The sequence below is a fragment of the Ceratotherium simum genome, chromosome 23, assembly GCF_057802395.1.
Source record: "Ceratotherium simum simum isolate JZ-2026a chromosome 23, ASM5780239v1, whole genome shotgun sequence".
NCBI lineage: Eukaryota > Metazoa > Chordata > Mammalia > Perissodactyla > Rhinocerotidae > Ceratotherium > Ceratotherium simum.
The window spans coordinates 19,148,927-19,172,779 of record NC_141922.1 but is presented as its reverse complement, the minus strand read 5'-3'; the positions used below and the strand labels follow the sequence as shown (position 1 = coordinate 19,172,779).

Here is a 23,853-nt window from a genome sequence, read left to right as displayed (position 1 = left end):
GTGTTAAGTGACAAGAATCAGTTCCACATGTTTATCACATAGACTATGATTTATGATTCCTGAAGTAAACTTGATATTTTCTTTCACTGGAATACATTTTTTAAATTTTAATTCTGTGGCTATTTGTGAAAAAAAGAAAAAGTATTACTCCTTAAAAGCTTCCTCTACTGACTATATCAAGGTAGGAGTGCAATCTTTGAATATGTTCTCTCACGCTACTTCAAAATGTGATATTTTCAACTGTAGAAAATAAGGCAAAGAACATTGAACATATAACCCTCAGTATATACTCTGACAAAACTGACAAAGTTGCTTTAAAAAAAAAAACTGTCTTAGCAATTCGTTCTGTACACTGTCACCAAGGCACACCAAACACTGACAGCCAAAAATACATGGTCTTTCTGTGTGAACATATTTTAGATAACCTTAATTACAAAGGAAATTAGATCAGAGTTTGATTCTGTGAGAAAAGGCAGAACTACATCCATATTTCCCCGTGCAGAGGGATGTGGTCTGTTTTCACAGGTTGAACAATCCTTAGACTTCCGTTCAGTAACTCACCATATGAATGACATATTCACCTACAAGACATATTCATCCCAGAGTCATTGCCACCAGCAACTACAGCAATGTATGACTAGCTTATTAAGAAGTGAAGCAATGTATGGGTTGGATTGGTGGTTACCAGAGAGGAAGGAGGGAGGGAGAAGGGTGAAAGGGATAATTAGGCACATGTGTGTGGTGATGGATTATAATTAGTATTTGGGTGGTGAACATGATGTAATCTATGCAGAAATAGAAGTAGAATGATGCACCCCTGAAATTTATACAATGTTATAAAACAATGTTACCACAATAAAAAAAAAAAAGAAGAAGAAGAAGTGAAGCAAAAGGCCTGTGAAATCAGATGGCTAGCCTAAAGGAGAATATTCCCAGGCTCTCTTAAGTGTACCCTTTTTATTGGATTTTCAGAAGTTTCCCCAGGGCTAACAGGGAGGACAATATCATGTTTTCTGCAGAGAGATGTTTGATTAATTTGGCTACTAATGCATGTAGCAATTGAAAATAAATAATAGGGAGCAGAAGGGTTGGGACAGTTAAAAAATAAAACTTTAGAATAACGTGGAAAATGGCAGGGTCAGATAGGTTTTTGTTTGGGGAGGAAGATGAGTGGAAAGTAATGTTTTTGAAAAGAGTCTATACATGTAATCTATACATAATAATATTCTGTGTCCTACAGCACAAGGTTGGCATTGGTTAACACAAGGGAATCAAAAGGCAGAAAAATAAGATGTTTTTATTGTTCGGTTTGTTTCTAAAGGTAAGCTAAAATCCACTTGAATCTGAGTTTCAGTTATTCTGATGTTAGAACTAAAGGCATTGGCTCTCATCTCACATGTTGTGAACATATAGGAGATTATCAATAACTGTTTGCTGAATGAATAATGAAGAACCAAACCTATTCTATTTATCCAAGTCACACCTAAATAATGCCTGCAGTCTCAGATTGCACTCAAGGAGCAAGATGCTAATAAACGTTCTTTTTTTTTTTTTTTTTATTGGTTTATAACATTGTAAAAATTTCTGGTGTACATCATTGTACTTCTATTTCTGCATAGATTACATCATGTTCACCACCAAAATACTAATTACAACCCATCACCATACACATGTACCGAATTATCACTTTCACCCTCCTCCCTCCCCCCTTCCCCTCTGGTAACCACCAATCCAATCTCTGTCCCTATGTGTTTGTTTATTGTTGTTATTATCTACTACTTAATGAAGGAAATCATACGGTATTTGACCTTCTCCCTCTGACTTATTTCACTTTGCATTATACCCTCAATGTCCATCCATGTTGTCACAAATGGCTGGATTTCTTAATAGATCACACCCATGGGAAGATTTCCAAAAGCTTATACGTAATGGAAAATAGGGGAGGGGTGGATAGCTGGACCTTTGAAGTATCTCACAATCATTCACAGTCACCTATGGCATTTTACAAGTGATAATATGAAGGAAGATGCACATTCAGGGTTATCTGGGTTGAAAAGAAGTCAACACTTCTTATTTGAAGATGAAGAAAAGATAATAATAGTAGCTGCGAGTTAATGAGTACCTACCAATAAAGAATTGTAGATTAGCCTGAGAACTTAATAATCATTTCTAGTGATAACGGTTTACATTTGAGTGCTTACATTGAAGTAGACCTAGTGCTAAGCATGTTCATACATTATATAATTTTATTCCCATAAATGTTCTGTGAGGTAGGTATTATTATTCCCAGTTTATATATGAGAAAATTGAATCTAAAAGAAGTCAGTAATTTTCCTAAACTAAACTTACACAACCTGTACGTGACTGAGTGGTGACAGAAGCCAAGTCCAGGAGACTTCAAGGACAATTCAAGTATTTTCCCACAGCAGAGTCATTTGAGATAGACTTCAAAAGAGAAATATATTTTAGACATTCAGAGAACAGGAAGGAAGGAAAGGCATTCCAGGAAGAGGGAATGGTTGTTACCTCTGAGCGTGACTTTCTACCTAGAGCCTTTTTCTGAGCCTAACCCAGAAGAATGGGAGGCAGACCTACAGTAACCAGTGTTGCAAATCATAACCACATGTATCCATGTACGTGATTATGAGCCTCTGTTCAAAAAAGAAGAAAAATACACATATGATTTTAGATAGATTTAGATAGATATTATTGTTTTTAATTGTAATTTGTTTTGGATAACCAATTCTTGTCCTCGATTTTCAAGGACTAGACTGAGAAGCAGTAACTGAGTTAAGATGGAGCAGGCACTCTGACAAAGAATTCATCAGAAGATAATGGGTAATATATTTGATTAGGAGACACAAAGGGAGCTCCATTTACCTGAAGAGACTTAACGGAGAAAGGATGTTCCTGTGAAGCATAGCATAAAATTTACAGGATTTTATTCAAGATTATGAAGTAGCTCAGAACAGCAATATCAACACTGAGGGACGACACACTATTGAATCATCTGCCCCACTCTTAGGAAAAATATAAGTTAGACCAGATTTGGTACATTGAGAAGGAAATTCACAAATAACAGAGAGGAATCCATACAGGCTACTTGTGGCTAAGACAGAACTCATTTGATCATATACAAGAAATCATTAGACATACACAAAATTTCAGTACCCCAAAGATTAAAGATTTTCACATGGGAATGGAATATTCTGGAATTAACTATTCATATCTTTAGAATTTCTCCATCATAACATTCTTTGAGTTGGTGACAGTCATTTTCTTACACAGTCTGGTCAACTCTTTTGGTCAAAAATTAGATGATCATTCTTTACAAAAAAAGAGACGCAGCATGTCTTCCCAGAAATTCTTGCCCAGGATCTCAGAAAACAACATAGATTAAGGTAGAGACACTTTCCAATCTAAATTGTGGAATTTTGTCAGGATCCCCTAAAATAGGAGCTTTCATCCTCTCAGAAAGTAAGAGAAAAAGCCTCAGTCCATCTATATACCTCACTGACTGTTCTCCAAGGAAAGAGGATTGGTGAGCCTGGCAGACAAACCTGAACACCTGGCTCAGCAGCCTTTTCCCTCTATTTTGGAATCTACCTGTTCATGGAACTAGTACATTTGGTTCTGGTCTTTCACTCCAAAAAGTAAGAACTTAGGGGTTAGGGCTTACCTTACAGAGGCTTTTCTTTCTGTGAATATACTATTGGAGCTTCTAGACCAATGTAAGGTAGTGATTCTGCTTGTCTTCTCTGCAGAACCAAACTCGATTTGCTGGATTTACCCCACATCTATAATCAGGGATGTAGCAATATTAGAAGGCTGTATTATCTTGGTGAACCCAAGGAACATTCTACAACTCAGCTATACCAATTATAAAGCTAATTTGTTTTTTACCTTGATCTCTATGACTCTGGTACCTTTTTATTAATTTGTTCCAAACACAGAAAGGGTAGCCAGAACAAGAATTATCACTCCTCACAAAAAATTTATCCAATACAAATATTCAAAGTTAAACCCTGGCAAAGTCAAAAAGTGGGCAATAGGAAAATCCCTTGGATTTTGTACTTTATCATATTTTGATTCTATCTCTTAATATCTCTAGCAATAGATTGACTTCTCTAAAACTACTGTCTCATCTATAAAAAGATGATGATAATTCCTGCCTCAAAGGTTGACTTAATTGAGCTAAGCATAATTAAGTGTGCTTAATTAATTAAGGGACATAACTGAGCTAAGCACAGTAGCTGGCACATACTGAGCACCTACTTTTAATATTAACAAGACGTGTTTGTTAACTGAACAAACACAAACTCACAGTCCTCCGTTTGTCCCAACCTCCAGGGGTGGACAAGATCAAGAACAGGCATTAGAAGCACATTGAAGGCAAACAGAAATCGATTTTTAAAATTGCCCTCAGTAGTCCACCCACAGACCATTAAGAAATGACTATACCACACCAGGAAAAAAAATACGTTTATTTTATTTTTTTTGAATGTTTCTGGGGCTCTGATACTATAGGGCCTCTTTTGTCCTTTCCATTAACTATCTATAAGGCAGAGATTTTCTTAGTTTTCTCTTTAACAAATATAAAGAATACATTTTTTTTAAGTTTTAAGATGATTTTAGACCTATTGATCTAGGTAGAGCTGGAGATTAAATCCAAAAGAGCTGATTGAATAAAATGGATGGAATTCATCAAATGATTATTACAAATGGCAATACAACAAGGACTGGGGATCTCATGACATTTTCCAAGCTGAACTGTTAGAGTTCATCACTTCTCTGTTCAGCTTCCTGTCACTGGATGATCAGCACTCATTTTTCCATGGTTTAGCAACAGCAGCTTCTGTACAACAGCATGGTATTCCTAACTTCTGCTAATTAGTTCCTGCATGAGATTATCACTATTTTCGATTTCTTCTTTATCAGTCATAGGCAGTCATTGGAATGAATGATAGACTTTCTTGGAGTCAGAAGAAAGTGAAGTCCTAACTAGATGATCCTCCTAATAGAAAAGATGGATCCTCTCCAGAACATCAAAGAGGATCTGTTCCAACCCAAATTCTTCTTGCACAATTTTTATGACTTACTGAGTATCTAGTGATGGAATTCTGGAAGTCCTTTATTATTTATCTACTCTCATGTGGATGCAAGAGATACCAAATGCTTTTCCTCTTTCTTAGTTCCAGATATTTCTACATCTCCTTGGATCCCCAAGGCTGTATGATTTTCCTTTGTGCTCATCCCAATCTTGGAAGGTATGTTATATATACACATATACATATACAGATATATAAATACATATATATATACATATACACATTCTAGGCCTTCAAGAGCCCCCAGGCTTCTGTTTGTGATATTAAGCTATATATCAGTAAAAAGGATTTTTATTTTTAAATAATAGAAAACCCACCTCAAACTGGCATAAACATTAAGAAAGCACATTAGCTCACAGAACTGGAAATTCCAAACAACGAGGTTCTCCCAATTTCCATGTGTAGTCTTTATTGTTATGGTGAAAATAAAATGTCCTCAGCAGATCCAGACCTCATATCCTGACAATGTCCAAGTAAAGGAAGGCCATTTCTTCCCGTGGTTCCTCCTTAAAGAGCAAATAAACTTCTTTCAAGCCCCAGCTAGCTTCCTTGAGTCTCACTGGCTTGAAGGGGATCACATGTCCATTCTAAATGAATACCTTTTGCCCAAGGAATGTCATACGATGATTGGTTTAAGCCTGGATTCTGGAAACAATCATTAGAAAAGGGAGATGAGATTAGCCTAAAATTACTCAGACTCACCTCCAAAGTTAAGCAAATGTTACCTTCTCCTAAGGCATGAATGCTGTAACCAAACCAGCATTTTATTATGAAAGAGAAAGGAGAATAGATTCAGATTAAATAAAAACAAAGACCACCAAAACAAAGACCACCAAAGCTTGATTCTGCTAGAAACTGATTTGCAGCTCATTAAAACATCAGTTTAATAATTACTGAACACCAGTTAAATAATTTCAAACTGGGGAAACAGTAGACATACGACTATTTACTCATCAAAAATGGCTGGGCCCCAGCCATGTGGGACTATGCTGGAAAAAATCAAAGACTTTATCAAGGAGGAAGATCGGCACGGATGTTAGCCCAGGGCCAGTCTTCCTCAGCAAAATGAGGAGGATTGGCATGGATGTTAGCTCACGGCTTATCTTCCTCACCGGAAAAAAAAAAAAAAGACTTGATCAAGAAGATGGTTATTGGAGCTGCAAACAGAGGATGCAGCCACAGAGAGAGGAAAGAGATTGAAGAGCCCCTAGCGGCAAAACCAAAGAAGACAAATCAGTCATCAAGGTCCAGAAAATTAAAAGATAAAGCCAAAAAGGAGCAACAGGTATATCCAGAAGTGGAATGGCAGAGAGAAACACAGCTGGGAGTGAAGGTAGACTATCCATGACTACCCAGGACTATAGCCCCTAACGGGGTTGGGACGTCTTCCTACAGCATGTTCCTTCTTTGTCCTGGCTCTGGATAGATGTCAAATCCCAGATACGTCCGACAGGTTAGCTGCGACCAGCTCCTCCTATTCCTCCTAACTCTGTCCATTTCAAGACCCCAGGTAGAGTACAGAGCACTAGGATCCCTTGGGTCTACCATGTATCTAACTGACCCAGCCTTATGAATTCAGTTCCAGAACAGTGGGACTATTCTAGACAGTGGAACTATCCTTACACAAGACCTAAAATTCACTACTGAGCATCCCTTTAGCTAAGACATTGAAGGCTATTAAAATGCAAATATTCTAATGTCCTCTTCCATACCAAGCCATTACTAAGAATCTGCCATGTGCAAGATGCTGTGCTGGGTATGAGAGATCAAGTGGCAGTCACGGGAGTCTGCTGCTCAGCTCTGCCTTCAAGAGAGAACCTGATATGACGACTGGACTGAGTCAACAGTGGCTAACTACTGCACTCTCTGATCCACTGTGGTGTTCACACTGAGGGTGTACTCTCTCTGGGCTACCTCAGCCAATGACTGAGGACAGCCAGGGTACCACAGCCAGGCCATTCCTGCCCAATGTGCGACTCTTCTAGCAGGTAACCTTTCCTCTGCAGGTGCCCATCAACCCAGCTGAAACTTTCTCAGAGTTGGCCCAGAGTCTGAGTCTCTTCCTACTCAGCCTCTCTTCCTTTCCTCTCCCCCTTCACAGGGGTCAGATCTGCCTTACAAGCTGAGCTTCTCTCCAACTACCCCTGCTACTTCCTTCCTTTATCCTACACAGGTGTTTCTAATTCTATCTTAGTGTCTTCTTCCTAGAGCATCTGAATTGACACAGATCATAAGAGATGTTAAGATCTAATGTGTACTCTTAAGACCCTTAACATCTATAGAAAAAAAATCTCACGAGTTTGAAGAACCTTGATGTCATCCAGCTCAACCTCTTCATTAACTCAGCATCTTTTCTACAGCATTGACAAAAATTTATGCAGACACTGTTTGTGCACTTCTGAAGACTGGGAGTTCCATACTCAGTAGAAGAGCTCACTCTATGTCTGGGCAACTTAGCATTTCCCTACAGAAACTGCCTCCCTGTTTCTTCTCTCCACTGCTTGGAGTTTTGTCCCCTAGAACCACTCAGAATGAGCTTGTATTCTCTTCACATAGTGACCCTTCTAACATTGGAAGACACGTATTCACTGAACAATCAGATCAAATACCCCTGTCTCTTCCCACTGCTACATATTTGATATAGTCTGCAGAGTTGTGATCACTATGCTTGCCCCTCTTTAGACACACTCCAATTTCTCTAGTCTCTTTGAAAATGTATCACTCAGGGAAGCAAATAATCATTGTTTGTCTGCTCTGCAAGTCTTCTGTTACCGTAAGCACCACAAGAGCAGATATCAAATGTCTACTTTTTATCATATAGTTAACTCATGATAGAAACTCAATGTACATTTATTGAATGAAGGAAAGAAGAAATGAATGTTTGTACCAGTAACCCTAATTCTCATGAGATCAGCATTCCATCCACAATAGAGAGGTCTAGACTCCAGTCCTAACAGGAGGAGTTGAAAAAGATACTGAGTAGGTCCTCCTGATCAGGTCAAGGTGAGCTCTCCAGATTCCTGCTGAAGACAGACTGTCTTCAGATAAATAAACTGTCCATCTCCTGGGTGGCTGCAGGGCACAGTGTTCTGAAGTAACTCCTACCCTCTTAGTCAAAGAGAGAACAAAGAAAAACAAAATATAAGGGACTGTTAAGGGCGAGTGAGACTGATCACTAGTAAATGTATCTCAGTCAATATCCTGAAGTCCAACCTGTTTTGAGAATCCTCATTCCGCTGAATGTAGACTGAGTAGAATATGTAATTGAGGATGATAGAATTTTGGTTTTTAATTTTTCTGGATGTTAGTTTTAAGGAGATTTCATTTTTATTTCTATCTGAGAGTATAATAATTATAACATCATTCATCTTGCTCACTGGGATATATTTCTATTGTTAAAAATGAATTATTTGGGGGTGTTTTTATACTCTCTTTTTGAACTTATACAATATACTATGATGAGCCTCATAGGACAAAACGGGCATAATTTTAAGTGAATAACGAATTTACTTTTTTCTATAAGCTACAATATGCACTCGAAGTTTATTTAATTAATATTCTTTTTTTAATTATTTATTAACTTTATTTTTTTTCATTTTCTTTTTTTCGTTTGTTTGTGTGTTTGTTGGAGTAACATTGGAAATGATGAAATCCAGCCATTTATGACAACATAGATGGACATTGAGGGTATTATGCAAAGTGAAATAAGTCAGAGGGAGAAGGTCAAATATGATATGATCTTACTCATTAAGTAGTAGATAATAACAACAACAAACACACACATAGAGACAGAGATCATTAATATCCTTTATAATGCATTTTAGAAGCTTCTGGGGGCAAAAGCTACACTTCCCAATGGCAATGGAAGACCAAGGGTATATGTGGGGCAAACAGCCCCAGTGAAGGTAAGACTACCAGTGCAGTGATTCAAGGCAGACCCTTCTCCCAAGAGGAAGTTTGACCATAAATTTAGCTACTCAGCCCAAGTGATTAAAGTACAAATTGTTAGAGAGCATTGAAAGGAGGCAGCCTTTATTCCTTATGATCCCATTTCTCTGCAAGTGGAAGTAGCATTAGAATAAACCTTTTGGTTCTCCTATCCACCCATCCATTTCTCCATCTCCTCAGGAGAAGAGAAGCAACTCATGTGATCTGGGAGTATCTGACGACCTTGTCACTGGTGGGCAAGGTTTCTCTACCTCAATAGTGAAGCAAGTCCAACCCTTGTCTTTGGTTCTGCATGACTCTTAGATCATTGCAGAGTTGTGATCACCAGGAGGTGATCACTCTTCCTGAGTCCTGATAGTAAAAGCACAGGACCGCCAGTATCTACACCTGTGACACTCCTTGGGGATGCTGTCCTCAATTCAGTAGGGAAAAAGAACAGAAGATCCCATATTATCACCCAATCTAAGCCACATCCTTCAACATGGTTTACCATAAATCATAAATTTGGGGAGTTTTGAGAACTGCCTGGCCATTAATTTAAAAAAATACTTTGGCCACTATTTGCTATAAGTTCTTTATGTGCATATTTATTAGCCAGAACCTGGAGGGTGAGAGCTACAGAAAGCCCTGAATTAATTAATTAATTGACTGTATCAGTGACAGTATTCATTCTCCAGCTATTTGGGAAATAGAAAATTCAGAATAACATTTCTCAACCTATGAATGTTTCCATAAGGATTGAACTTTAAATAATCATAGATAAGTTTCCATAAGATATCAATATGTGTTGCATTTTAAAATAAAATTCATAGTCAAATATGTTTGGGAAACAGAGTTGACAAAGTTAAGCTGTTGCAAGTTTTTTTCTGAGGCTTTTGGTAATCTAATGTGAATATCCAAGATAGATACTGTGAATATCCAAGAGAGATAGCAGTTTATAATGGTTCCTGAAATTATTTGACCATGGAACTTGTTTTAAGCAGAGAATACTGGAAAGAGACTCTTCCACAGAACCCTACTTTGGGAAATTGATTTAGAGTAAGTCTACAGAGCGAGCACCATTTCTTCTTATTAAAAAACTCACTAACAACCTGCTATGTGCTTGGCACTGTGTGAGGCAATGGAGAAATAGAAATAAGACAATGTCTCTGCCTTCTAGGAAATTACAGCCTGGTGGTGAGCTGTAATTCGGACCCGTGGAAGACTGGAAGCAGAAAAATAGTTCGGGGTTTGACGCATCGGTCCTGATGAGAAACAATGAAGCTCTGACCTAAAGCAGAGGCAGCTACAGAAGAAGGAAGGAAGCAGCAGGCAGTAATTTAAGAGAATTGAAACACACGTATAGAATGTGTATTTTATGCAAGACAAACAATGTATTAGATAAAGGACATATTACGAGTTCAAAAAAGAATCTCATCAGAGCATGCATCTCCTGTGAAGAGAATTCTCTTGAAGTGACCACCAACTGAGTTGGTAGGATGAAGGGAAAGATGAGGGGAAATCAGAACTAGCATGTTATGGGATAGTCATAGCCTGTCCCAATGTTTACAGCAAGTGACCCCAGCTAAGAACCACAGCAGCGAGGAGCTCGTCAACACTCATAGATGAGCATAACTCCCATGGTGTACATCTCCAACAGTAAATTTGCAAAGCCACAAAGAGGGAAATTTACTGCCAGCTTGGAAGCTAGGCAGAAAGGACATTTGATTGGGAGAGATAAAAAATTTAAAGATGGAAGCATTTTGAACCATAAACAAGAGTATTTGAGGCTATTCTCCACTTAAAATAAATTAGAGCTCCTGTATGAAAAGTGATTAAAAAAGATAAAAAACCTCTCCCATGGAAGTAGCAGGAACTGTAGAAGGCATTATAGAGAAAGGGCATTTCACTGAGACCCTGCAGCCCTGAGAGCGTTTCTTCCAGGCACTTGCTCTGCATGAGGGCGTGCAACAAAAATCAGGATACAAATTAGTAGAGGAGTAGAAATGTGCTGCTAAACTTAGTTGAAGTAGAAAACTGGGAAGGACTGAACTTTAAATAATCATAGATAAAAGAGAAAGAAAACGCTCTACAATTAGTGTATCATCAGCTCCAAAACAAAAGTGCCCAGCCTGCATAAATCTCATCATGGACAAGTGGGGGACAATACTGGACACAATGAGTCATAAACACAGAACCACAGGGATGAAAAGGAAGAGGACCCAGACTAGATGTGAGACCAGTGCTCCCAGCTAAGCACTTCACCAAATGCTAAGGGCTTTCCCAGGCCCCATGAAATAGAGCAGGCTGCACCATAGCCATCTTTCATTCAAGGGTTACAATAAGACACAGATAGCCTTTTGAAAGGAGATCCGCGATTTTAAAGCATATGCACTTCAGATTGATCCAAACCAGATTTACCCAATTGATTGCAACTGCCAAGAGCAATCATTCTATCAAAATGGCTGTGTCCGTTCCGGAAGCCTTCAAACTTGTCCATCTTTCTTTGTCCCCAGTAAATGTTTTATGTGAAAGGCTCAGGGGCTTTTTCTCTTTACTTTTCAGGCAACAAATTCCATCTTTGGTAAATTAACTCATGACAATTTTCCCATCTCTGTGCTTCCTTACTGGAGTTTATGCAGGAGGAGAAGCAGAATAAATTTATCACCCTCCCTCTTCCAGCCTGTTCCCACAGTTCTGACCCACATTCTTTGTTCCTTTCCTCAACTCCTTTTGCAGTAAGTGTGTATAGACCACAAATTAGCACTCCTTTATATGTGGTCTATCAGATTGTTCTTTTCCACTGCTCAAAACCTTCCACTGGCTTCCCTTCTCAGGCTGAAAAAAAAAAAAATATATCCAAACTCCTTACTATAGCATCAAAGTCCCACAAGACCTGGCCACCCCCCTTGCTTCCTCCACTCCAGCCACATTTGCCTTCCTGGCTTTCCTGCACCAAGCATGCTCCAGCCTTAGACCTTTGCACTTACTGAGCCCCTGCCTGGCATGCTCTGCCCAGATAGCTTTATGCTCACTCTTTTACTTCGTTTGGGCTCTGCTCAAAGGTCACCTTATTGGAGACGCTTCCCTGACTATATTAAATGACATCCCACCCTAATCACATCATTACCACATCATATCATGTATATTTGTGTGTTTATTGTCTCTCTCTGTGCAGGGATTACGACTGTTTGGATCACAGAGTCTGCACATAGTAGCTGCTTAATAAAATTTGTTGCATTGGTAGAATGAAAAGTTTCTAATTCTTCTCTGTACCTAGTACTTGGCTCACTTCTGCTATCTGCATAAGTCACATGCAAGACAGCCCACCTCCCCCTTTCATCTACCCCACAAGAGGACAGAACAATGGAAATTAGTCTACCCCTGGCATCATTCAAAAATCCCACCAAAACACTCCTGTCCTATATTTGTCTCCATGATCAGACACTCTCTCTGTCCAGACACCAGAGAGCCACCTTGCTGACAGCTCCCCCTCCAACAGACTCCTCTTGCCTTGCCTATGCCTGAGTAATAGACCCTTGGTTACTTGCGTTCACCAGCCTTTGTGTGGTGTGTATTGATGCACAACACCTGAACCTGAGGCAGAGGGGAGGGCAGACCCGGGAATAGGCCAGCTTAGTGATGTCCTGCCACACTCACTGGGCCCCTCTAGATGGAGGAAGCCGGAAGGTTCCTCCCACTCATTGCCCTGATTCAGAACACCTCTCCTGGACCCTTCCTCTCTACTTATTTCTCTTTACCTTTTATCTTACATTCAACCTTCTCAGCTGCTAACCTTATTTCTTACCCTACTCTTTTCCTCTTTGCCTCCCCCTCAGAGGTGACGTAAGCCTCATTCACTCCTCTCAAGTATGGTCTCAGTTTCACTCTGGTTCTGCTCCACTGACAGCATGTGGTAGACACCCTCTGGGGTTTCAGTTTGTCTAGCACCCCAAGGAACACCTCTTTGCCCCAAAGGGAACTCTTCTATAAGGGGAAAAGAGAGAATCTATGCTTCCATAAACAGTGACTATTTTCATCCTGTAGCATATGTTTAGTCATTTTCAGTTAGTCTTGTTGTTTTTATATAGTTTTAAACTAGAGAACTCCTCCAGGCATTTCAAGGGTCACGAATTCAAATGCTTATACTTTCCAGGCAGGTGTCATAAGTGTGAGAAATGGCTGGGGCCAGCCTGGTGGCATAGAGGTAAAGTTCGCGTGCTCTGCTTCGGCAGCCCGGGGTTCACAGATATGCATCCCAGGCACGACCTTCGCACCACTTGTCAAGCCATGCTGTTGAGGCATCCCACATGCAAAATAAAGGAATATTGGCCCAGATGTTAGCTCAGGGACAATCTTCCTCAAGCAAAAATGGGAAGATTGGCAACAGATGTTAGCTCAAGGCCAATCTTCCTCACCAAAAAAAAAAAAAAAGAAGAAAAGAAAAAAGAAATAGCTGGAAATAACACAATAGACATTGTTGAGACTGCTGGTGAAGGCACAAACCTTGCCTAAGGGCTTTCTAATTCAAGCACATTTAACATCTAATTCGAGCATATTTAGCACTGGCTATGCCAGCCAAACAAAACAGATCTTTAGGTTGGATTCAGCTCATAGGCCCTTAGATTATAACCCTTGAGATACGGTTAATGAAAGATATCTGAATCAGGTAGGACAAACTCATGGTTTAGACTAAGATAGTATTTCTCAACCTTGGCCACACATAATCATACGGAGACTTAAAAAAACAATGATGCTGGGACCCCATCCTTAGAGATTCTGATATAATTACCCAGATGTAGCTTAGGCATCAGATACTTTGAAAGATCCTGAACTATTCTAATGTGTAGCCAAGTAACTATTCTAATGTGTAGCCAAGTAAGAACCATTCCTTTCAAGAGTCCTTTTAATGAAACATACTATGCCACTGGTAGCCATGGTGAAGTCCACACATACAAGCCTTTCTCCCAAAGTACAGTCATGCAGGGCCAGCCCAGTGGTGTAGTGGTTAGGTGCATATGCTCCGCTTTGGCAGCCCAGGGTTTGAGGGTTCAGATCCTGGGCGTGGACCTACACACTGCTCATTAAGCCATGCTGTGGTGGCGTCCCATGTACAAAATAGAGGAAGACTGGCACAGATGTTAGCTCAGCAACAATCTTCCTTAAGCAAAAAGAGGAAAATTGGCAACAGATGTTAGCTCAGGGCCAGTCTTCCTCACCAAAAAAAAAGAAAAAAGTACACTCAGGCATCACTCAACAACAGGATACATTCTGACAAACGCATTGTTAGGCAATTTTGTTGTTGGACAATCATAGAATGTACTGATACAAACCTAAATGGTATAGCCTACTACACACCCAGGCTGTATGGTACTAATTTTATGGGACCAGCATCATATATGCTGTCCATCATTGATCGAAATGACATTATGTGGTACATGACTATAGTCAACATTTTTTAAATAAAGAGCATCATAAACTTAGAAGAAAAGCCAGTTGACTGCAAGGGAAACATGAACAGCAAATATTTAGGGGACAAGAGATTTTACAGGAATATAGAGCATTATTAAATTCCTAATATAACAGCCAATTTCTAACCAGAAGTTTTCCCAACAGTACCTTTGTAGAAGAAAATGCTTCAAGCACATAATGTATGTGCCTCCTTGCATGCCCAAAAGAACGTATTATTATTTCAGGAAGAACAACTCATCTTTAAGGGTCTGCGCAACATTTCTGGAATATCTTAACATGAAAAGAAACCATGTTTTTTTAGAAGACTCATGGGCATACTCACCAGAAGGTTCATTTCAATCCAAGCCCATGAATTTACCCACAGATGTTGTAAGCATCAACCCCCTCACTGCCTTGTGGTGAAAATTATGAAACTGAAATTCTTCAAGAGCCAAAGGAAAAGGAAATTGTGCTCTTCTAGTGGAATCATGGAACAGGACACTGGAAAAAGTCAATTTTTACGGGTTCAGTTCTTTTTTGTTTACCTATGAACCACATTCTTTGCAAAAACCATGATTTGTAACAAGGTCTTCCATAAATGCTCAGGACTTCACATTCTTGAAAATTGCTACATTGAGATCCCTGGATCCCTGAACTGTGGGTATCTTAGTGCCTTTTCAATCAACCTAACTTCATCCAGAAGCATAGAGTTCAGTAAGCATGCAGCTCTCCTTAAATGATTCCCCTGAAAAGAAATAGGGCATCATTTCTTATAATGATGGGACTCACTACCTTGCCTGTATCCACTCAGTGCAATAATCATTGAAGGTCTTGTGGTTTCAGAATAATGTAAAACAGGATGTCCCAAAGTGTGCTCTGTGAAATGTTCCCAAAATAAGGAATGTATGTGAAAGTAAGTTTATGAAAGGCGTGCAACATATTTTTGTTTTATTTTATTTTATTGCCCTTTTGTAGACTCACAAGGCTCATTAGAACAATAAAGTTTCTGAAAAAAGCAGGTTTCCAAAACAAGAATCCCAGAATTCTTTTTGTAAGTTTGATTAGGCATTATATTCCATGGAACTCATGTTTGGGGGGTATGCTTTTGAATACACTTATGTTTAGTGCAGAATATTGGGCTCAACAGCTGGAAGCCAAGGATGTGGTCCCATCTTTAACATAAGCAGTTGGTTGACCTGGAGCAAATCACTTATGTTTTCTGTTTTCAGTGTGCAAAACTAAGACAAAAAATTTTTGCTCATAATTCTAGTCTGGACCTTGGAAATTTCTAGATTCCAATAATTTATCTACTATTTAGTATTATTTCAGATCCACAACCCCTTATCCATAATTTCAAAATGGAAAAAAGCGCTGAAAACTGAAAAGTTCTTGTAACTTACTTAGTACTTAAACTTGGCTTAAACTAATGTAAGCCTGTTTATACCTTTTTTTCCACTTAGCGTAAGTGTTCATCAATTTGGCTGTAGAACTGTCAATATGTTTGATTACAGTGGACCCAGACCCTGCTGTAGCTGTTAGGTAAAATAAACTTTTGCCTCATGTCGCTTTTCTAAAATCTGAAAAATTCTGAATTCCAAAATGTTTCTGTCCATCAGGGTTTCATCTGCGGATCTATATGAACACTTTTATCATTCCTATCTACAGGGATTGTTCTAAATGCTTGAAAAATATGAACTCATCATTCCTCATAATAACCCTATGAGATGGAAGCTAGTATTATTCTTACTTTCAGGTTTGAAAACTGAGACATGAAAAGGATAAATAACTTGCTCAGAGCAGCATAGGTGATAAGCGATGGAGCCAGGATTCAAATCCAGGCAGTTGGTCTCCCCGGTCCAGCTTTCTGACTGCAATGCTGGTCTATAAGAATTTATGAGTCTCATTTAAACAACCTTTGATTTTCTCATCTGTAAAAAGGTATTAATAACAACTACCTCTCAGGGAAAACCTCTGGCCCATTCTCAACGGCTTTTGCAAAGGAGAACCCATTGAGTAATCAGGAACTTTCATATGATATTTTATTAGCCATATCCAGGACTGCAAGGGGGAACACAGCTAACGGAAAGAAGGTTCTACGTGGGGCTGGTTACTCGTTCTAATCTAAAGTATTCCCACTCTCCTGTGTAATTTAGACACCTACATAAAAATGGTTCTGTGCCCAGAGGCGCATTACAGATTACCTAAAAGCACATTGCAACGTGCCATTTAAAATTTAAATGAAACACTATAATCTCCAATCAAAGCAGTTTAATATCAGGAATTGTGAAGTTGGGGAGTTGACGTATAATGAAGGCACTGAGGGTCCTTTTACCAACAGCTGCTCTAGCAGGCACCCCATGATAAACACCTAAAAATCAGACCTACAAACGCCTGCTCAAACTGGGAGAACAGCTGGACAAGCCACCAGGGAAGTGGAGAGGCGATAAACTAAATAAGCTTGATTTATTTTCATATCTCCCTAGAGCTCTGTATATTTCAGGGTTCAAGTATATTTTGCCTTCCAGGTGCATTTGGTTTCCATCTTTGAATCTGATCTTTGAATCCACTCTAGTCTTACCTTCTTCCTTATTTCTAGGCTACCTTTACGTCCAGTCTGTTTACCATTAGCCTCCTGACCTTAGGCTGATTGTCTTCAATTAAGCCCAAGGATTTCCTCTTCCTGGACCAAAGTCAGGTTACAGAGCAAGAATAATAAAGACTGAATGCAACTGTAGTACCATAGTCAGGGCTTCAATGTCAACCTTTCAAAAACAACCTGACTTCAGATATCCCATCCCACTGGGAGATTCAATCGCAGCAGCATTGTTGTCCACAAGTTTGGGAGAATTGGTATCTATGCCAAGAAGTGTTTTCTCTAGGAATCTGGTTTCTCATTTAAAAGAATTGGGCGGAGGAAACGAGGGGAAAAAAATGGCAAGTTAAATCAAAATATGATATGTTAATAGAAAAAAACCCACTGTGATTAACCATACTACCAGGTCATTTCATGTGTTTGGAAGAAATTCAGAGCAAGTGAACGCACTAGTGCTTTCAACAAATATCGACTCTAAAAAATAGTTAATGCACCGCACAGAAGTTAGGAATGTTTCTTAAGAAGTTCAGTAACATTCACCTTAAAAGGTATAAAATGCAAATTTATATAGCAGAAGAAATCATTGTAATTAAAATCACTTATTATCTTTAAAAGTAGAATCTTAGCTATATTTTAAATATGAAAACCAGTGTGATTAAACTTCTGTGCCTTCCTGAAAGCAATGAAAGTCTAAGCAGGCAATATTTTAAATGATGCACTTTTGGACTTTAAAGATAACACACTGAACCATCCCAACAGTAAAAATCCTCAGGACACTCATGGGAAATAGGTAAAGAGTACAGAATAGTTTCCACTCCAAAATTAAATCCTATTCCTATAATCATAACCCTTTCCTCTCCCACCCTCATAACCAAATAGCCATGGGAAGCCTGGTGATGGGGTTGGTGCGAGGAGGGAGGGATGACTGGAGGCAGTGCTCACTATCAGACCAGTAAATTAAACGTGGTCTGCTTTGCCCAGGAACATTTTATACACAAATCTTTTCTCCATTCCTTCACCTCTTCCAACAAATTAGGCCACCTACCGCCTCCACACCCTTATCCTTTGCTGCCCTTTTCAGAATCATTCCAGTCCTAACACCATGTAGAGAAACAACAAATTAAAAATATAACCATTTTTTCTTTGTTGCCAAAGAAGTATATATTTAGCCTCAACTATGATTAATTCCGCCCACCCTGCACAATCCCATAACAAGCTACACGCTCTCAAGCAATATGGCCCAGACCGTGGTACCTAGCTACTAATGGTGCTGACACTCTTGTCTGTGGAGTTCCTGCAGGTCATGTCTGTTTGCCTGCTTTGTCCCTGCTCACTCTGTTTTCCTGATGCGTTAGCCTCTGTCTTAGCCAGTTCAGGCTGCCATAACAGAATACCACAAAGTGGGTGGATTAGACAACAAATATTTTTCACAGTTCTGGAGGCTGGAAAATCCAAGATCAAGGTGCTGGCAGGTTCAGTTCTTGGTAAGAGCTCTCTTCCTGGCTTGTGGATGGCCTCCTTCTTGCTGTATACTCATATGGGGATGCGGGGGGAAAGAACATGCTAGCTAGTTCTTGCATGTCTCTTCTTATAAGGACACTAATCCCATCATGAGGGCTCCGCTGTCATGATCTAATTACCTCCCAAAGGCCCCATCTCCAAATACTATCACAGTGGGGACTAGGGCTTCAACATATGAACTTTGGGGAGACACAGACATGCAGCCCATAACAGCCTCCTCTGCTTTGGCACTACGTTGTCAGCCCTCTTCTTCAACTGTTTGACAGGGAGCCTGTCAAACCTTATGTTAACCTTGGCCTTGCCACTCCTTCATGAACCAGCTTCTAATCTCTACCTTCACAAGAGGAGACGCATCTCGTCTCCATGCCAGCGCTAGCTTCTGTATTACTCTCAGGCAGGCTTTTTCTCACCAGGGCACTGTCCAGCAAAGGAGACAAATTGGACATAATTATTGAATCTTAGTGCTGATAGAGGCTCTCCTTGCAATGGACTGGACTTTTAGTTCCTAAAGACGTTTGGTGTCATAGAGCTCATTGATACCCAACATTGATTCCTAGTCTTCAGGTAGAAAAACATTTTTATCAATTCATTTGTCCTCTATTCTATGATAGGAATTCTGTCTTACCATTTTTCTCCTCCACTTTCTCCTGACTCCTAACCCACACATTCAGAGGGTTTAATTGAAATACTAATAGTGATTAGCTTAAATTTTACCCTAGAGTTTAAATACGTGTACTTGTAGAAATTCGTGTGAAAACAGAAATACAAACAATCTATAACCTTAAAATTGATTAGCAGCCTAACAGAGACCATCTGTCTCAATTGACAGGTTATTATAAATTTTTCAAGGTTCAGCTTAAAAGCATGTACCTTGAAGCCTTTTTTAATCTTTCCATTCTAAATTCTTTCTTCCTCTCTTTGTTTACCTCAAAGAGTCCAGAGAATTAATTCATTCAGATGGATGGATGATAAAATCAATAAGCCATCGGTAAAGGCAAGCCCTCAGGTCCCTATGCACAATTCCTTCTGACTGTCACTAGGGTAACATACAGACATGTGCAGGGCACACTGCTTGGCTTTGCCTTGTCAGGATAACTATACAACCTTCACTCCACTATCTAGATGGGAAAGAATGAGATTCTATAGTCGAAGGTAGGTGCTTAAATCTCCTAGAGACCAATCTTCATTACCTGCCTCCCTGCCACCAGTCCCTCAATCACAGTTTATTGGTCAATCAGTGGGCACCAATCCTGTTAGATCAGTCATAGTCTTTCTTGGGATTTTAACTGGTATTAAACTACCTTTTAACTGGGGTGGTAGCTCTAAGATGAAAAACTTAAAACTCATGAAATAGAGGAAGTTGGTAAGAGAAAAAATACTGATACACAGAAAGAAGGAGAGAGGAGAGAGAGAGAATTCTGATAGTGAAGTCTCTGGTTTCTATTGTTCCCAAAGTCCAGCTGTTCCCAAAGTCCTGTCCCTCCCACCATCTGGTGGTTGAACACTACTTTGACTCTATGAGATTATAAATTCTTGATTTTAATCTATGTAAATCTACGTTTGGTTTTGGCCAGTTAAATTATATACAAGTTCTCTTCTGAGTGTGGTGATTAGATATTGCTATGTAACAAACCACTCCAAAAGTTATTATTCGTAAGCTGAGATGTTCTACTCTCAGCTGGGCATTCCAGGACTTGCTGTGTCAACTGCTTTTCAATCCCAGAACTGACAAACCAGTGAAGCCACAATGGACAGTTAAAGCTCAGCCTTATAGGAAGAATAAAGACAAGTGTATGGCCAGCAGACTCATTGTTCTCACATCTGAATGGATTAAGGCAACAGTGTGCTGAACTGGCTCGTACTAGCTCAACAAGAGCCATGGTTATAATTTTAGAAAAGTGTAAGATGGTTGTTAAATACAGCCATTATTAAAAATTACATAAAATATGTTAAAAACAAATATAACATAACAAATACTCAAAAATCATCACTTTCTAATTATTTTATAACATTTTACTATTATCTATGCTCTTGAGGTTATTACTATATCTCTGTAGTGGGCATACTATATAATCAGTGATTACATCATTCACATTGGTAGCTTGAAACGGGCCATTTCAAGGGATACTTATAGTGTCCTTGTTCTGTCCCGTATATTAATTGTATGAGTCAGATGGCAGGGTGGGGGGAGCAGAATAAGTTGTCTTTTTAGTTCATAGGTCCCTGGATCAAGAGGAGCTACATTCGAACCTGACACAGAGGTCACTGCACCCCTTTCCACAATGAAGAAACCACCTACACCACCGAGATATCCTGCCTTTCAAGCTGGCTGTAGGGAATGGATTGAACTTGTGAGTTGATTCCTTTGGGGAGAAAATGAGCATTTTCTGCATGTAGTAATGACAGCAAACAGAATATCTTGTAACCAGAAAGGTAAACGGTGGTAGCCATTATTGTCGTCTGCCAAATATTCCCACTTCACCCAGGCATTTGGTATGATTGCACTTCCCCACGTCCCTGAAGATGGACGTGACCATATGACATACTTCGGCCAGAGGATATGTGAACACCAGTGGCATGGGTAACCCTAAGAACAGTGAATAATTTATCACTTCTCTTTTCCGCTCAACCACAATGACCAGCAACGTTCCCACAGTAGCTATTCCATCAGCATGAGCCCCATTGAAAGGATGATGTGAAGAAAAGCTCCCAGCCAACCCGAAAGAATACATAGCATGAGCAAAAACTAGACCTTGTGGTTTTAAGCCACCAAGATTTTGCCATAATCTAGCCCACTCTGAATGGTACAACCACAATTCCATATTTTCTGGCAATGCATACCCACAAGGAGATGAAGCTGTATTACATTTCATTGCTGAAATACATGCCAAACGGTTTCCTATCACACACAAGCAATGCAACTGAAGGCTGGAAAGTTGCCAAATTCCACAACATAGTTTAGAGAAATTTCAAAGCAATGAAGTATTGAGGTGACTAACTTATGCATCACTCAGGACTGCCATTATATTGCCAAACATCAATTTGTTAAAACTTCACACTCACTTTGAACAGAAACTGCTTAAATTCTCGCTGGCAACATGTGATTCTGCTGAGGGAAAAACAATTAAATAGGAAAGTGCCAACATCAAAATTGAAGAAAGAGTGAGCAGCTTGGCTACAGAGGATGCTGTGACAAAACAAAACAATTCTGAGTTAAAAAATGATTCTAAGGATATGGATGTGGAATATGAAGATGTTTCAAGAATACCTTAATGATAATTTTTATGGTCTTCTTCTTATGTATACAAAAAATGATACGATACAAATTCACATCTAAACAAGTCTTGAAAAGCTCTTTTAACAAGTATGACCCCAAACGCAAAGCACTAGGAAAGCATTACATCACTGTTTAATTAGCAGCCTCGTTTCTTCCTTCTTGGTGGTACAGCAATAATAGTGTGTCTTAAAATCAATGGTATCTTAGAATCAAGAAAATGAAGTATTAGAATAGTAATAATAGTCACTAATAACGATCATAGGATATGGCCTAATGATAACTTATAAGGTACATGCAAATGAGCCATTTACTACAAGAGGGAAAAACAATTAGAATCTCAATACATTTTCCTTAATGAGAGAGAACAAGGCCCAATCACTCAATAAAAACCCCTTCTCCATATGACTGTGGTTCAAATATATACATACACATATATGAGAATGTATATGTCTATATATTATACATATGATACATATATACACATGTATACATATATACGTGTGTGTGTGTGTGTGTGTGTGTGTATCTACATATATATCATTTGGGGCTTTTTTGCAAGTGAAGAATGGAGAGAAATGCTCTTCTATAAAGATACCCTCTTGGAAGTGATAACTTGGTACTTCAATTTTACCAACCACTAAATAGGAACAGGAGCAATGACTATAATTCTTCCCAGGAAAATTTTTAAATAAATGTAATAAAATGTGTTTGAAAGAAAAGCTGCTCTCTAAACCAAAGCATCACTGGGTTATGGAGGAGAAAGGCCCTTAGAGACCTTCCAGAGGGTCCTGTGTGAGCTGACATGTAGCATCCTATACCGTGACTTGGGACATTTGCTTTGAGAAGTGGCCCCAGCTTTGGCAGTCTCACACGTTGTACACTCAATCTGCCGTGTGAAGGATGGGCTGATGAGGTATTGTCTGGAAACAGACAGCCAACTAGTTTTCAAAGACAAATGCTTCAGCCACTGTGGAAATTTTTCTCATCACTGCAAGTTTCTGATTCCCTTCTCTAAACTTTTATGAGTCCCCAAGGCCGTGTCCGGCCCTGTAGCACCTAATTGTGTACTCTGCTGTATTGGTCTCAAACACTCTACATTTCTGCTGCTCTCCAATAATATTATAAGTACTCAAGGGTTAAAAACATTGCTTATTTTTTTAAACCTGGTAGTAAGAGTAATAATAGTAGTAAAAATAATGGCTGACATTTAGGGAATGTTTACTTTGTGAGATTCACTGGGCTTTGTTTTACATTTGTTCTCTTTCACGATTTCCATAATAACCCAATGACTAGTCATGCAGCTGTTTAGGAACTCAAACCCATGTCCCACTGGACTATACTGCCACCCATGCAGCTTCCTTTGAAGCATATTAAATCTAGATACAGAGAAATGAAACTTTCATGCAGACATGTGTTAGTAGAAATGCTGATAACTTTCCCTAAGATATGCTGCTTATCTGGTCTGCCACTCTGGACACTGGTCACCTGATTTGGATACCTCCCTTTATTGTATTGGGAATATCTTTTAACTCAAATTTTGTAATGCCAGCAATTAAAACAATACGTTTCAAATTAACTCAACCCTCACTATTGGACTAGAACTATATCAAATACATAGTATAGTATTGACTACACACAAATACATAGTATTGACTGCACTGTTCATAAATCAAAGAATTTAAAAAACAGATTGATCCAGAGATTGAAAAACCCTGGGGAGCTGGGAGATAAAACAGAATTAAAATCTGAATTTACAGGCACTAAGAATTAAACACTTAAAATGATCATGTGTGTGAGTGTGAGAGTGTGCATGTGCTTGTGCACGTACTATACATTATGGTGGTTCAAGGGCAAACTTCCAATACCCTCCCCACCCTACTCCCACTCTTTGTAAGGAATGTGTGCAAAGCCTGGCTAGTGAGCTCCATGAGCCATTTGCATCAGACTCATCCAAGTTGTTTATTAAAACACAGATT

At 39.2% G+C, this 23,853-nt stretch overlaps 1 long non-coding RNA gene across 1 annotated transcript in view; it reads right to left on the bottom strand.

Moving 5' to 3' along the window:
• LOC147913983 (uncharacterized) overlaps nucleotides 1-23,853 on the bottom strand; it is a 158,279-nt gene that overhangs the window by 107,001 nt on the left and 27,425 nt on the right. The window lies entirely within an intron of this gene.